The sequence below is a fragment of the Lissotriton helveticus genome, chromosome 11, assembly GCF_964261635.1.
Source record: "Lissotriton helveticus chromosome 11, aLisHel1.1, whole genome shotgun sequence".
Lineage (NCBI taxonomy): Eukaryota > Metazoa > Chordata > Amphibia > Caudata > Salamandridae > Lissotriton > Lissotriton helveticus.
The window spans coordinates 1,055,473,247-1,055,488,396 of record NC_136072.1 but is presented as its reverse complement, the minus strand read 5'-3'; the positions used below and the strand labels follow the sequence as shown (position 1 = coordinate 1,055,488,396).

General features: G+C 41.9%; 1 protein-coding gene across 10 annotated transcripts in view; it reads left to right on the top strand.

Moving 5' to 3' along the window:
- CLIP1 (CAP-Gly domain containing linker protein 1) overlaps positions 1 to 15,150 on the top strand; it is a 771,076-nt gene that overhangs the window by 35,978 nt on the left and 719,948 nt on the right. For 2 of the 10 annotated variants that reach the window (XM_078667568.1, XM_078667562.1), the window contains exon 2: positions 5,875 to 5,920. The exons of 6 other annotated variants lie outside the window; for them this stretch is intronic. The gene's annotated coding sequence lies outside the window, so the exon portion shown is untranslated. The remainder of the gene's footprint in view (positions 1 to 5,874; positions 5,921 to 15,150) is intronic. 2 more of the 10 variants (XM_078667569.1, XM_078667563.1) reach the window with 1 other exon arrangement.

Genomic DNA, 15,150 nt, shown 5'->3' with positions numbered 1-15,150 from the left:
AGATCGAATATCATACATTGCATTAGTAATTACAATGGGCTTCCTCCGACCTCGAACACCTTGCTATTCATATAAAACCACTAGTATTAAGGGTGTATGAATTATAACTTGGTATTTCTATATATTAGTGTGTGACTACATATTAATAGTAAACGTTGATGTCAAGCACGTTTAACTAGATGTCTATACCAAATGTCTCTGACCCTGCCAATATATATCCATATATATCAGTTCAATACCGTGCGAGTATTATCAGCCACATCCATTTAATTAGAGTTAAACAGACCAGCACATAGGATCTGGCAGCTGTTAAGACATAGAGTACAAAGGGGACTCTTCTGTTGATTCTCCCAAGCCAAAAGTGACTGGTAGCAGATGGATACACACAAATATAAACTAGTATTCAATGTTTCCCCTCATGGCAACTTGATCCTAGCTATACCATTTGTATTGACCAGAACCTCCCTTGGCCACCCTCACTACAGAAGTGCTTCAGCGCCGCATCACGGACCCCCAAGGAATATCATCATTGAGTCCGTGACGATGCGTTGCCAGACGATGAATCCACCTTTGCTCTTTTTCAAAGATGGCCCTCTCACTACTCAGCTTCAGGTGCTCTATTATGGTCCATTTTATGTCATTTGGGCAGTGCCCCTGCTCAATGAAGTGTGCAGTCAATTTGGTTGTGTTTCTCTGGCACCTCACGTTGCTTCGATGTTCCCCAATACGTAGTTTTATTTTACGTGTAGTCATACTCACGTATTTTAAATTACATGGGCAGACAATTAAGTAAACTACGTTACTGGAATTGCAATTTGTATGGCTCCTGAGATGCCAGATTTTGCCTTCTTCTAAGTCAAGGGTTTTGGTCGCTGATGTTAAATGACACACACTACACCCACCACACGGGTAATGCCCTACAATTGGTGGTAAACCCCAGGTGGTGAGTACATTTTGATCCTGTGTTGTGTCTTTGATTCTGGGACGAGTGTGGACTAGGGCATCTTTTAAGCTCCTTTCCCGCTTGTACGATAAAAGGGGCTTTTGCCAATCACGTCCGCTGCTAGTCAGTATCCGCCAGTGTTAACTGATGCAGCGATTAACAGCATTTGAAATGTTGCTATACGTTGTCACGCAAGTCAATGGTATTTCAGCTTCTCTTTCTCTCGTGACATCTTCCAATAGGGCCTCCCTGTTCTGATTTCTGGCCCTCTTGTAACTCTTTTTCAGGATTTTTGCAGGATACACTCTGTGTGTTAACTTGTCAGTCAAATCATTTGCCTGCCTCCTATAGTCAGTAATACTGCTGCAATTCCTACAGATGCGCAGGTACTGACCATAAGGTAAGTTTTCCCGCAAGGGACGCGGGTGAAAACTAGTATAATGGAGAAAGTTGTTCTTACTAGTGGGTTTATGATACGTCTTGGTCGTTAAGTGGTCCCCAGTCCTGGTAATAGTGACATCCAAAAACTCAATAGAAACTTTACTGTACTGGTGGGTGAACCTCAGATGGGGATCACAGGTGTTCACCCATTCGAAGAATGCCAAAAGGCTCTCCTCCGATTCTTTCCAAACCAACAACACGTCGTCAATGTACCTCTGCCACAGGATTACATTGCGAGTGTATGGATTGGTGTTGGCCAGAATGTGAGTTTTTTCAAAATTATAGACGTATAGACCCGCAATACTCTGGGCAAAAGTGCTGCCCATCGAGGTCCCTGTCTTTTGTAGGAAAATCTGGTCCTGGTATTGAAAAAAGTTGCGCTTTAGGGCCAGGGTTGCACAATCAATAATGAAAGTGCGTGAAGTTTTGTATTCCCAAGTAGTATGTTCAAGGGCATCCGCCAGAACCTTCAATGTTGCATCCTGCGGGATGCAGGTATACAAGCTTTCTATGTCTAAAGAGACAAGAAAGCACGGGTCTTCAGGCATTTTAACTGTCAAAAGCATTGCCAATAAGCTCTTAGTATCCTTAATATAGGTACTCGTAGATTGTATGAGTGGTTTGAAGAAGAAATCACAATGGTTCCAAAAGGGAACCCATACCCGAAACAATTGGTCTTCCTGGAGGTGGAAGGCGGTTCTTGTGAGTTTTGGGTAGGCAATAAAAGTACGGGACCTTTCCCTCTGAACTTATTAAGAAATCTGCTTCGTGTTTACTGATATAATCCTCATGTTCAGCAGTCATCACTAACTCAACAATCTCATCCCTTAGTGATGCAGATGGATCATCTTCCAATACCAAATAACTCCTAGTGTCCCCAAGGAGGCGTCTGCATTCAGCATCATATGCGATAGTGTCCTGTATGACGATCCCTCCCCCCTTATCGGCGCTCTTAATCACGATATCAGGGTCATTTTGCAGGGATTCTATGGCTTTGAACTGTACCGCCGTTAGATTTTTAAACTGTTTGGGTTCTTCAATGTGTTCCACTTCAAGGAACACCGCTTGCTCAAAGGCAATTATCTCTGCTGGGACTAAGTGTGCCGGAGGTGTATAGGTAGACTTGTTCCTATACTTGGTATCACTACTAGTGGCTTGGCTTTCGACAGAGTCCTGATGTTCATAAACTGATTTCAACCTCAATTTTCTATAAAACTCACCGAGTTCACAAAAGAGTTTGAAACGGTCAAGGCGTGGTGTTGGTATAAAACCAAGTCCCTTCTCCAAAACCGCGAATTCATCAGGGTTTAGAATTCTGCTTGACAAGTTAGTGACTAGACTTAAACATTGCTGGGGCCCGCCCTCTGCTCCTGAGTTTTGCTGCGTGTATTGTCTCCCACTGCCTCTGGTGTCTGCCAGTGGACTTGGTTCCCTCCTCGCCTCTCTGGCCAAACCCTAAAAAATGTGGGGGATACATATTAGGTTGAAAATGGGGAGGTGGTGCAAAGTGTGGGTTCCAGCCCATTTGCGGTGGGAACGGTGGATGGCTATAAGGATTTGGATGGAAACCGCCATTCCCTTGTTGTTGATATGGGAACCAATTGGGGTTGTTTTGTGGTCATCTGCCTCTGCCTCTACCCCTTTGTTTATTGCCAGAGCTCCCCACACTTAACCCACTGGAATTAGAATCATCTGAAACATCAGAATTATGGTTAGTGCGGTCAGGTGGTGTATACTCAGCACTTGCATAGGGATATACTTTTGCATACAACCATTTCTTTAAATCCTTTTGAAACTGTTGAATTTTAGACTGGGCCAGATTGTCTTTATATTCGTTCAGTTCTTTGTTGAACTCATCTAATTTCTTCTTAAAACCCGTTACTGTAGTTTTAATGTGGGTTTCTGTAGCCTGGATTTCTACAAGAAGGGCCTCTGAAAGGCAAAGAGCGGTTTTTATAATGAGGAGAGCCCAATCATGCGTACAATGCCAGGCTATCTGGGCCCATTCCTTTCTAAACACGCTATCCTCTAGGAAAATGTGGGGGGCATTAGTCACCAGTAAGCCCTTGGGAGCAATCTTGTTGGTCAAATACTCCTTCATCATCGTACCATGTAAAATGGCTCGAATCCGACTACTTTTCTGTTCGCCCAGTTTGTCCCAATCAGAAGTCTGGGATATTGTGTGAGCTACCATTGGGTCTGCGAACAAGGAGGGGTCATTGAGAATGGCATCTGCCTCTTCTCTTGAAAAAGAGAGACCCGAGTCTTCCATCAGATAGGCGTAGAAGGTACACCTCTAAGGAAATGGATAAATTAGAAAAATAATTTTTCTTTTATCACTCTCGCAGCTGTACGCTGCCAAACATACTCTAACAACAAGAGAGAAAGGGTAAATCAGATTACTCTCACACCCCTTGGGATAATTTATCAAAAACAACTAGAGAGTATCTCTAACTATAATACAAATAGAACACAAAAAGGTAGAAGGAGTGAGACAACCTATCATCACCACCACCACCACCTGTAAGTGCACTAAACAAACATTGACTGTGTCAGAATCAAGGTTGTATATTCACAGTGAGGAAAAAGGAACACTCCGGCACCCACACAAGGTAGGTAGCCAATTGTCCTCATCGGGTTCCAGTTTTTAGTATGTGCAGTGATACAGAACATAACGTGCAAATTAAAATGAGTATAGACCACTCCCTCAACCAAAACTTTTAATAGAGGGGTGATTCGATCTCAGTTAAAAACAAAGTGAAAAAATCGGACACATGAGGGTTGTGCCAATTTGAACCCAGTGTCCTAAAAAACGGTTGACATGTTTCAGCTTATGAGTCATATTCGATTCCGCATTCCTCAGGACCAATAGTTTATTCTCACCTAGATGGAGGCACACCCTAAGGAGCCTACTCAAACTAGGAGGGAAATTATTTTTTATTGAGAAGCGTTTACCAACTTGGAATCGCTGCACTGGAAAACTCAGGTGGGGATAAACATTCTGCTGCAAGCGTTAACCTTAACTGCCCCCCCCCCCCCCTTTTTCCATGACTGACAACTTTCCGTAATTCCGCTGCTTCAGAGAGGTTGCCCGCAGCTGTGTGGACTGAAGCAGCAATATTTGGGAGGCTCAGTGGTTGAGGAGGTGCCACGCGGTGGTGAATGCCCGTAGGCGAAGCGTGAAGAGCCCAGTCTCAGCAGGGGTCATCCAGAGCGGTCCTCGGAAGTCTTGTGACGGGAGAAAGTGAGGAGCGGGGCTCCGGAAGAAGGAAGGCGGGGGCAGGCAAGGTCAGAAGGGAGGAGTTGGGCTGCAGAAGGCGTGAGGTGAGGGAACAGCGCAGGAGCGGAGGCGCTCGAGCATCGGAGCGCCTCGCCTGCGAAGTGGAGTTGTCCTCTATATGCCGGTCCGATCCAATTGGTAATTTTCCCCAAAGAAAATAGCTTAGCCTTTCAGTCCTGTGGCCATACAGAACCGCCCCTGGGAAGAATTGAACGCTCGAGTGTCAGGGCGTTTTACCGGGAGTGTTAAGCCTGCCTTCCCGTATCTTTTCATAATTTCCCTCAAGTGACAGACGTGGTTCTTAACCCCCCCATTACCAGCTGGGACATCTCCGGAGAAGTAAGCAGGGCCGGGGGTGGGGAGGCAAACGATTCAGAAACCTCTCAGGGAGGAACTTTATTTCCTGCACATTGAGCCAGTGATTAGAGGAAAGATTGGAGACTGTACTGATCACAGAGAGAGCGTATCAATCGAAGACATGATTATTCCACAAATGTAAAAAGTAGCATGACTGGGGGCGATGATAAAGCTGTAATTCCTCACTGGTGTTGTTTAGCAGATAAGAGAGACAGGAGATCTAAATGTGAACCAGCATTTGAGTTATACAATTAAAACTAGCTGGGTTATTTTCTTCCATGAAGCATGTCAATATTTCACATTTACTGAAGGTGGGTTATGATGAAATGCTAATAGTTTGAGAGTAATTTACTTCACTAGCCGATATCACAGAAGCCAGACCAATTTGAAAGGAATGCTAAATGAAGTCATTGGACTATATGTAAACTAAAGTTAAGAGGGAATTTCTAATGCTACAAAAATTGTGTCATAATGTATATTTATGGAGATAAGTAATTTACATGCAAAATGAAGAGATGTTGAAGTAAATGCAACTTGAACCGAACCTTAAGAGAATATAAAGCATGCTATATTTTTTACAACAAGGTGTGGCGTTATTTTTAGTGGATGAGCGCGGAGTTACTGTAAGAAGTGTGATGCAAGCTTAACACATTTGCCTTGGAGATAGGTCTCGCCACTCTGTGCCAGGCTACCCTATGTGGACTGGTAGTGCCAGGTCTAACAGTACATATTTAGTATTGTAAGCAGTCTTGAGTTATTAGACTGAATCGTCTCAGTATAACAATTTCTACCTAACATAGAAGACTGTGTGCACCAGGTACTAACCAATGTATATTTGCTTGTTTTGCTTCAGAAGATGGCCTATCTGTAAAGTTTTCATCGCAGTATGAAGGCTGCAGGTAGTATGACCTTTATCACCTTTGGACTTATTTTAAGTGAATAAGTTTTCTTTGGACACGTTTTTGCATTGAGTGTACACTGTTCTTAATAGATTCATTTTAATATTCTGTGGTATAATTCTCATAAGATTTTCACTGTCTAAAACAGGGTGGTACAGAGTAAAAACTCTCCATAGAGTAAACAGTGTTAACAGGACCCGCTCTTCTACATATATTCTCTTCAATTCTCATTGTAGGGTCAGGGACTGTCTGGGGTTTCATACAAGTGTAGGCTCTCCGTAGAAGGGTATAAGTTATGTTACAGGGCTCCAGTATCTGGAGGACCTTGGTTTTCCCTGAACAGATGTATACAGATTGAACACTGTGTGCAGAATAGGTTATCCTTTCATCTGTGGTTCCTAGTCAACATGAACTCTGCTACCCATTAAGTGTATGTTATAGGGTCAGTGTTGCACATAACACAAGCTTGCTGTACCTATGGAGGTTGCATGTAGCAGTAATGATGCTTCATATTATTCTGAGCTATTTTGCACTTACTTTCATTGCCCTAATGCTATACCTGTTTAGAGACCAATATCTACAAAAGATGCTTGGATGATGTTATTAGTGATGCCATTTGAGATGTAATCAGTGATGTCATAAATAATGTCATAGAACATGTCATTTATGATGTAATATGTGAAGTCATAAGCTTTTAGGGGAAAACATTAATGTTGTCACTGACATCTTCACCTTACTAGAACGTTACTGTAACGTTTGTTTTTTCCAGTAAATTTCTAGTTTTTTTTTTTTTTAAACGTAAAGTAATATTTTATCACTATAAATAAAGCCAACCCTCAGCAGGGGTGTTGGTCGCAAGACCGCAAGTCTTTTAAAGGGGAGGGGTCCACCTGCCCCCCACCCGGGCTTTAATTTTCTTTAATGATCTTTATTGTGGTTTCAAATGATACAAGCAATAATGGTGCTAGGCATTAGTCATTTTACAGGCAGTATGAATACACTGGCAATAAGACCAAAAAAGCATACGCGAAATGCCTCCACCCCTCCATGCTCTTGCCCAACTCCCAGAGCCTTATTAGACCATACGGACCCCATCCCCACTACTTAAATTTAAAGGGGAGGGGGTCACATGACTCCCCTCCTCGATCCATCTTAGTCCCTTGGGACCCTATCCCCAGGGCCTTTTTTAATTTAAGGGAAGGGAGCTGTTTGGCCCCTCTCCCCATACCTTGTTGGTACCTGGGGACACCATCCCATGACTTTTTTTTAATTTTAAAGGAGGGTGGGGGCACATGGCCTCCCTCCCTGAGCCTTGATTGGCCCTGGGGACCCTATCCCCAGGGCCTTTTGTTATTGAAAGGCGAGAGGGGTTCGCGGCCCCCTCCCCGACCTTAGTTAGGCCCTGAGGACCCCATCCTCCAATGGGGAGAGGGGTCACGGGACCCCCTCGCTAAGCCGTTTTCGGCCCATAGGACCCCCCACTCGGGGCACCCACCATACTTATTGGGGCTGCGGGGGGAATAAAATAAAGCAATTTGTTTCCATTGGGACAAGGGGGGTATTGCAACGGTTTTAGCACTCAACAACAGGTTCGCCATAGAATAACTACCCCAAAAGTCCATTGTTTCAAGTAATAGGAATTTTTAAACTTGTTTCTTTTTGCAAGGAGCATTTGTGCACTAGACTGAAACTACTGGCAAAACTTGTGATTACTTCTGGTCTTTCTTAACTAACAAAACACCATTATAATCCAATATGGACATAGGTTCAGTTACTCTGTTCAGGAGACTTGTTGGCACCCATCCCACCTGAGGAATGGTCACAAACGGTGTGTACTGGCTCATAATCTTTTTTCATTATTTCTACGTAACCCTCCAGGAACCTTGAAAAATAAGCAAAATTATCCTACCCCCAAAGTTGGTCTGAAACCAGTTACAGTTTCATTTATGCTGTAGACTGCATTGTCCTTGAGAAAAATTGGTCTACAGCGCCAACTGGACTCATCATTTCATGATTACTAATGCATTAGAAATTAGCTTGCAGACAACCCAAAATCCTATATTTAGCAAAACTAAGACAAATGAGAGTTAGTATTTGGATTGTGCGAACTTGAAAACAGCCCAGGAATTTAGATGTCGGGGGGGGGGGGGGGGGGCTACTTTTTCACAATCACTTGGATGTAAGTCACTTTGGGAAGACACATTTAGTAAAGCACATATGACTTTGGATGGCTTTCTTGGATTAAATGCACTATATTGGGTGTTGTTCTTGACTCCTTTTTGAAAGCATATATACCAAAAATAGTGGTCAACCTGTGACTGTTTTACACTTAAATTATAATTTTTGATATAATTGGGAAGAATTTTCTAAAAAGAAAGTTGTCTTCCTTCTTCTACAATTATGCAAGAATTAAATGTAGAATTGAGATTGCAGTCACTCAATGAAAAGGGCAAAGTACAAACTGTTCTATTTTTTTCAGACATTTTTTACAAATGTCTCTATTCCTAATGGGGTGACTTCATCAAATGCCCATATCCGTATTAACAAAAAATATTATAAATGGTAAATAATTTGATTCCACTTTGTATTAGATCTCTTTTGAAGGAAAATGCATTTTTCATTTCAACAAAGCTTTTTTTGAATTATGTTGTAACACAAAAATGATTGAAATTGTGGATGGATATCAAATGTGCTTTTGGCATATCTTAATATTTAAAAGTTCCAGATTCCAGACTTGGACAGCTTTTATTAAGTATGCATATGAGTCTTTTATTTTCCCTGCTAAAATTTGGAAGACATTATTGTGATTGCTTACTAAAAGGACAGGATCACCTGAATAGTACATGACTGCTTCATTGTAATTATTTAAATATACGTCAAATGTATTTGTAGCTTTTGTTAACTACTAATACCATTAGAACAATCGCTACATCTAGGACAATTTTATTTTTATTAATCTACCAAAAAGTGGCAGTACCAAATTTGTGCGGTTTTGCAATATTGAATTGGATTTATTTAACAGTTTATAACATATGAATTGATTGATATTTTATCTATTGCTAGATTATTTTTATTTTTAATTCATTTATCTAATAAGCCTGGTATGATGTAAATATGTGTGTGTGTGTGTGTGTATATATATATATACATATATATATATATATATATATATATATATATATATGTATGTATATATATTTGCAATTTAATTATACACTGCTCTTGATAGGGTAAATGGTTAGCTGGGTTGCATTTAGAAAACTCTGTGAAAGAAATCTGACCTCTACATGGATAATATATGAAGTGAATAATGGCACCTGTTAAATCAATGCCAGGTGGTTATCATTGGCCCTTGTGCATATTTTGGCAAGGGGAAACGCCTATATACTAAACTTATACCCACAATAATGCCTCTCAATGCATTTTCTTTTGTGAGGAGTGTTACCCCTATACTCTTGATAGGCGCCCTGCAGCGGTTACTGGGAAGGTGGAAGTCCACCGCTATAGCTTATGATCGTGTAAATAAAACAATAGTTCATTGTGGACTCATTTTGAGAGAACATTCAACAATTTGTGATGCTAAATCCATCCCAAAAAGAAAAAAAGTTTGTTAAAACAATTTAAAATACCCAAACCATTCAGGTATTCAGTACGTTCATAATATTTGCTATGCAGGTATGCAATAGTGTTTCTAGAATGTAAGTGCTCTGCTCACTGATTGCACAGTGCAACAAATGTGAAAACAGGGATGTGTGTATTCATAAAAGGCAAATAAGTCTTAAGTTCTGGACGTTTTTATGTCATTGGGGTCAGCTAATGTATGTTTGTCTACAATCGACAGTGTTTTGAATTCTATGGTAACTTAGAGATCTTCATCAGGACAAGAGAACAGTGAGGAGCACGGCAGTCTAGGAAAAGAATATCACATTTATTAATATTGTATAATGTAAAGGGTGTGAGGTTAGTCAATCAGGACTGGAGTAGAGGAAAACTTACTGGGGTGAAAAATTTGCTGAGCTACACGTTGGCACGAAGCCTGCATGGAAGCAAGGGTTATAGGTAATTAATTGTCAATACAAAGGGGGAGGGAAGGGGAGTGATTGAAGTAGGTTGCTCACCCCGAATAGAAGACTGAATCAATTGTTTTTGTTATAAAGATGATTCGGAATAGGGAATAAGCAAAAAAGTAGGTGTCAGGATGACGAAATGTCGAGTGAGAGAGGTCAATTATAGGCTTAACATGCTATACTTATAATTGGAGGAATAGCGTGGTGATCCTATATTAAAACAATAGGAGAAGTGGTTAGCCGAAGGGATAAGAACAAAATATTTACACAGCTAAAACCTTACCTCTCACTCTTTTGGACAGGAGAAATATAGTTTCTGACGGCGAGAAGGTGTACATGCGATGAGTTTAATTAGAGAGCAACCAGCTCACTGAAGTTACCCAATTATTCACAAGTAAGAAGTTCCAAACAAAGAGAACCAATAAATGGCTAGAAAATCGAATGTTCTAAAAAATTATGATTTGTAATTGCCAGTAGAGGCTCACTGATTGCTGTTACTGATGGCAAAAGGCCAGAATGGTGAGGACTTCTCATTTAGCAGTGGGAGGGAGCATGTGTCCAGGGTGTGGAAGATGTTATGTGTTGGCAGACAGTGCTAGACTGATCGGCTAGACCTCATCAAGGCCACACCCTGTATAGGTTATAGGAATGGCCTTATTGGGAAGAATGCTCGATTTAAGCCACAAACAATACATATACAAACTAGATTTATATGTTGTCAGAGCTGCAGCGTGCACTGGCTATGGAAGTGGCCTTCTTGGAAAAATACCTAGATTTAGCAATGAAGATTAAATGTACATCATAAAGTTATGCATAATAGTTGCAGTCAGTGTGAAGGTGGTCGCGTGTTCAGAGGCAATTAAGTCGCCACATAGTATAAATTCACCAATATACAGTATTAAGTTATGTACCTTATTTACACTCAGTGCAGCAGTGGCAACAATGAGGCACATACTGGCCATAGCAAAACATATTGGCAACAACAACTGATATTACACCAACTCTATAGCCACAGGCTATCTAGTTATATCGGGGGCAAACCACAAACATCATAGCCCTGCCTAGAGAAGATAGAAAAACAACTCAAGAAATTAACGATCTAGGTGTTTGTAACATTTTATATTATCGAACCAATAGGCAATATGAGTGAACTGACGCTGTCAACTGTAGACAAAACAAAGACTCGCTCACTGACTCCAATGCGAAACTTTTGGGAGTCAAGAGTCACTTTGTTTTTTTTTTGTACACATATCACAGTTTTCATGCTTGCAAATATAACAATACATTTATTGATTATCTCGATTGTCTGATTTTTTGGTCCAATATGTTTTAGCAGCTGTTTCTTTTCATTTCTGGATTGATTATGCATCTACAGATTATTGATTTGTTATCTAAAAATGAGTCCACAGTGGACCTTAAGTTTACAATATTACCTTTGGTTCCTAATGGGTGTATTGGCCCACACCTCTGTTTTATATTGCTAATGGTCTTGTTGAGTCATCCACTAGTCAGACACTTGGGCTTGGATCAAATGGTTACACCAGCGCTATGCACATAACTTCTGAGAACATTTGTATGAACCGACAAAATAAGACTAGCAGTGGATATTAACATAGATAGAGGCGGCTAAAAGAGCAGGAAATGGGCCCAAAATATGTTTGATATGTTTGCGTGGGAATTTGCTTAATCATCCCCTTCTGCCTCCTTTGAAAACTAGAATACTAAAATAAGTCCAAGTGTCATCATCATAAACATTGAATACATGTTCTGATTTTTACAGAAAATTGACTAAAACTAAAGCAAATGTTTTTAGCTTCCGTTGATGGCTTCGGATACGAGTGTAACATTTAATCACAAGAGATGCAGGGACTGAATTGAAGAGCTGTGTAATTGGGTATGACCGTAAACTAAAAGATCAAGGATGGCCGGAACTATCAGACTGCCCTGGTAGTTAATGGTTACTATTGTGAAGGTATTAAAGAGTGGATGGGCATGGAGACTTAGGCATTCATTTCCTCTGTGGAAGGGAGAAGCCAGTGATTAAAGCGGCAATCTTTTGCGCTGGTGCCTGTTAGGCTGTGTGCTCGATTGACTCTACATAAGTTGTGCTATGTCTGCAGCTAGCCTGTATGTTGCGCCTGTTTGCACTAGACCAAAGGCAGACCTGTTGGCGTTGTCCTCGTTTAATATGCTGTAGATACCATTCAGCCTCACCAGAGTTTTTTTTTCTATGTTTGCCGCTCATACGTTCATGAGCACATCAATGTGCTGTAAGTAAACTGCTGAGCCTCGCTGTCATCGTAAAGTGACAGAAAGGAGAGATTTAGGGGACACGGTTTGCCTTTGTATGTTGAATGTAGAAAGGTACATGGAAACGTGTTCCTTTTCCATAACCTTTTTTAAAGGAGCATCATCTGCAGAACACATAACAACTTGCTCCTTCCAGTGACTGCTTATGAAGTATTCGGTTACTTCGAAATGTTTTCAGAAGGGAACTGGAACTATATATAACTTAACTTTGCAAACTACTGATCTCGCTTGAGAAACCGAACACACTTTTTCTGCCGTATGTTTTTATTCTTAGCAATAAACGTGCTGGATAATTAAACCGAATTTAGGAAACCACTGTGCTTGCCTTTTGACTTCCTGACTGTCGTGGATGTGTTGCCAACATTTCTTATGAAGCACATCCGGTGTGTGACTAAGAAAAGGCAGCAGCCTCAGAAGCAGGATGTTTCCTTCTTCCCACTACGATGAGCTGAACCGCAAAAAAATGCATCCAGGCTGGAAGTCTCCGGACCCGACTGGGTTGGATCTTTCAACAGGGTAGCAGACTTTCACTTTGTTGTTATAAACTAGAGCAGAAATAAGAACAATACCGAATTGGCCCCACTTGTGAGCTTAAGTGCCAGAGCCCATGGGAGCCAGGCCATGGGGCTTGACATATGAAGCTGTTATTCCCCATAAGAAAGGCACTAGCAACGTTCACAGGGAAAAGGGAGGGTCTGACCGCGGCACAGTGGTTCTCCGGGATTTAAATGTGCAACCGGACATATTTGGAACTTTGCATTGAATTGTGGAGGACTTCTTTGTTTCGTGGAGGATCAGTAGGGTGAGGGGCAAATAAAAGACGCAAGACAAAAGAGCTTGACGTGCTGGAGCGTGACCAAGAAATGGAAAGAGCCCCACTCGCAGCTCTGCCAGACACCAAGGTACCTTCACTACGGTTCAAGGCCAGAGATCTTTCTTCACATTTGGACACATTTAAGGTGAAAGTAATCGGGAAAGTGCCGAGGGGGCCAGGGACTGTCAGCTTTGCATAGTTCCTGAGTGGACTGCACTAGTACTGTATTGGTTGCTAGGAAACATTCTGATTGGTTGTCCAAACCTGTGCGTTTTCTTCCCAGACGCGAATAGGATTTTAAAAATAACTACTAGTAAGGCAGTCTGGATTGTGCGTGTGTATCAGGCTTAGAGTGCTACATAAATGATGCATCCTGTTTTGCATACATTATGCAAAACAAGAAGCAGGGAGCTCTGGGTAGTTCCCAAGTTTAGGCAGAGAGTAGCTCCTTTATATGGAGCAGTCTACAATATCACTCTGAATCTGTTCACTTCAAATTCAAATGTCTGTTTTTCTAGCAGGCTTTTTAAGCATAGGATTAGCACAGTGCCATCCATGCCAAGCTAGAAATGGACAAAGCCTTTCCCATTTTTACAGCAAAGTCTTTAAGAATAAGAAAAAAAAATCATTATCGTTTTTTTGTTATTTTACTATGTTTTATTGTGGTGGCATTATTTAATGTTTCCATATTTTTGTTTACAATATTTGGGTATTTTTGTTTGTTGCTTTATTTAAAGTTTTGCAAGAAAATACAGTAACCCATTACAGTACATAATTACATTGGCTGTAACTGAGCAGGTCAGCTGTATTCTCCTATGATACAGTCTTATATGCCAAACAGAGTGAATACTATTAACAGTGGTATGAGCCAGGGCCGGACTGGGAACAGAAACCGGTCCTGGCAAACTTCTCGGCCGGCCCCCCTGGGAGGGGAAGGGGAGGGGGTTCGGTCGAGCTGTTTGTTAGGGCCGGTTTTGGCTGATTTTGTTACAGGGGGCCGATATTGACGACCCCCGGTAATAATAACGGCCCCCAGGGGCCGAAAACCGGCTCCACCCTGGCGGCCCACCGGGGAAAGGCCCGGTGCCCGCTAGGGCCAGTCCGGCTTGGTATAAGCAATTAGCTGTCAATACAATGCAGATCTCATGTGTATACATTCATATTGGGTTAACTCTAACAACTTCCCGCACAGCTTCTAGTGCCTGCCTTTATTCAGAAGGGCCAGCCTTATATCAACTCATAGTAGTCCTAGCTTCCCTCAGGCTCACCAATTTATTTGCCCACCAGATATTGTTGATATAGTCCCCAGAAAATCTTGGGTCGACTCTGTGTGGGAAGGAGCTCACCATGAGTATCCAATTGAGTGTTGCAATAGAGCATGTCCTTCTCCCATTCAGCCATAGTCCGGACTGGGCTAGTACCCCAGTGCATGGAAGCCCTACGTTTAGTGAGATGTAGACCCATATCCACCAGTCGTCTGGGTTGTTTGCTTACGTTCTTACTGTAACCTAGGAGGGCAAGGAGAGGGTCTGGTGTCAGCGCCTGGCTCGTGATCTTGTTTATCGTGCGAAAGACCTTGTCCCAGAAGCCAGCACTCTGCGGGCACAGCCAGGCAACATGCAGAAACCCCGCTCACTTTTCCCCCACAGCGAGGGCAAGCAGCCGACTTTCGTAGACCATAACGCTTCAACCTCTCTGGGGTATAATAAACCCTGTTAAGATATTTAAAATCAATCGTACGATTTTTGCTGTTAAGTGAGGTGTGATTAGTCCGTTCACAGCAATATTGCCAGGTGTTGTCATAGATTATCATGTCTAGGTCGCTCTACCAGTCCTCTCGGGACTTATTCTACATCTGTTCCCCGGCGTCAGGTTATATATGACTGTAACTATTTTAGCAGGAGGAGTGGGACGCAGAATGCAGGAGAGTGACGGAAGCTCCATGGGTTAAACTAGATCCTCCCCAAGGAGCTCTCGCAGCGCATGCCTAGCTCTATGAAAGTGGTATTGCTCTGGGGTGGGTGTTAGGGGTATTCGCT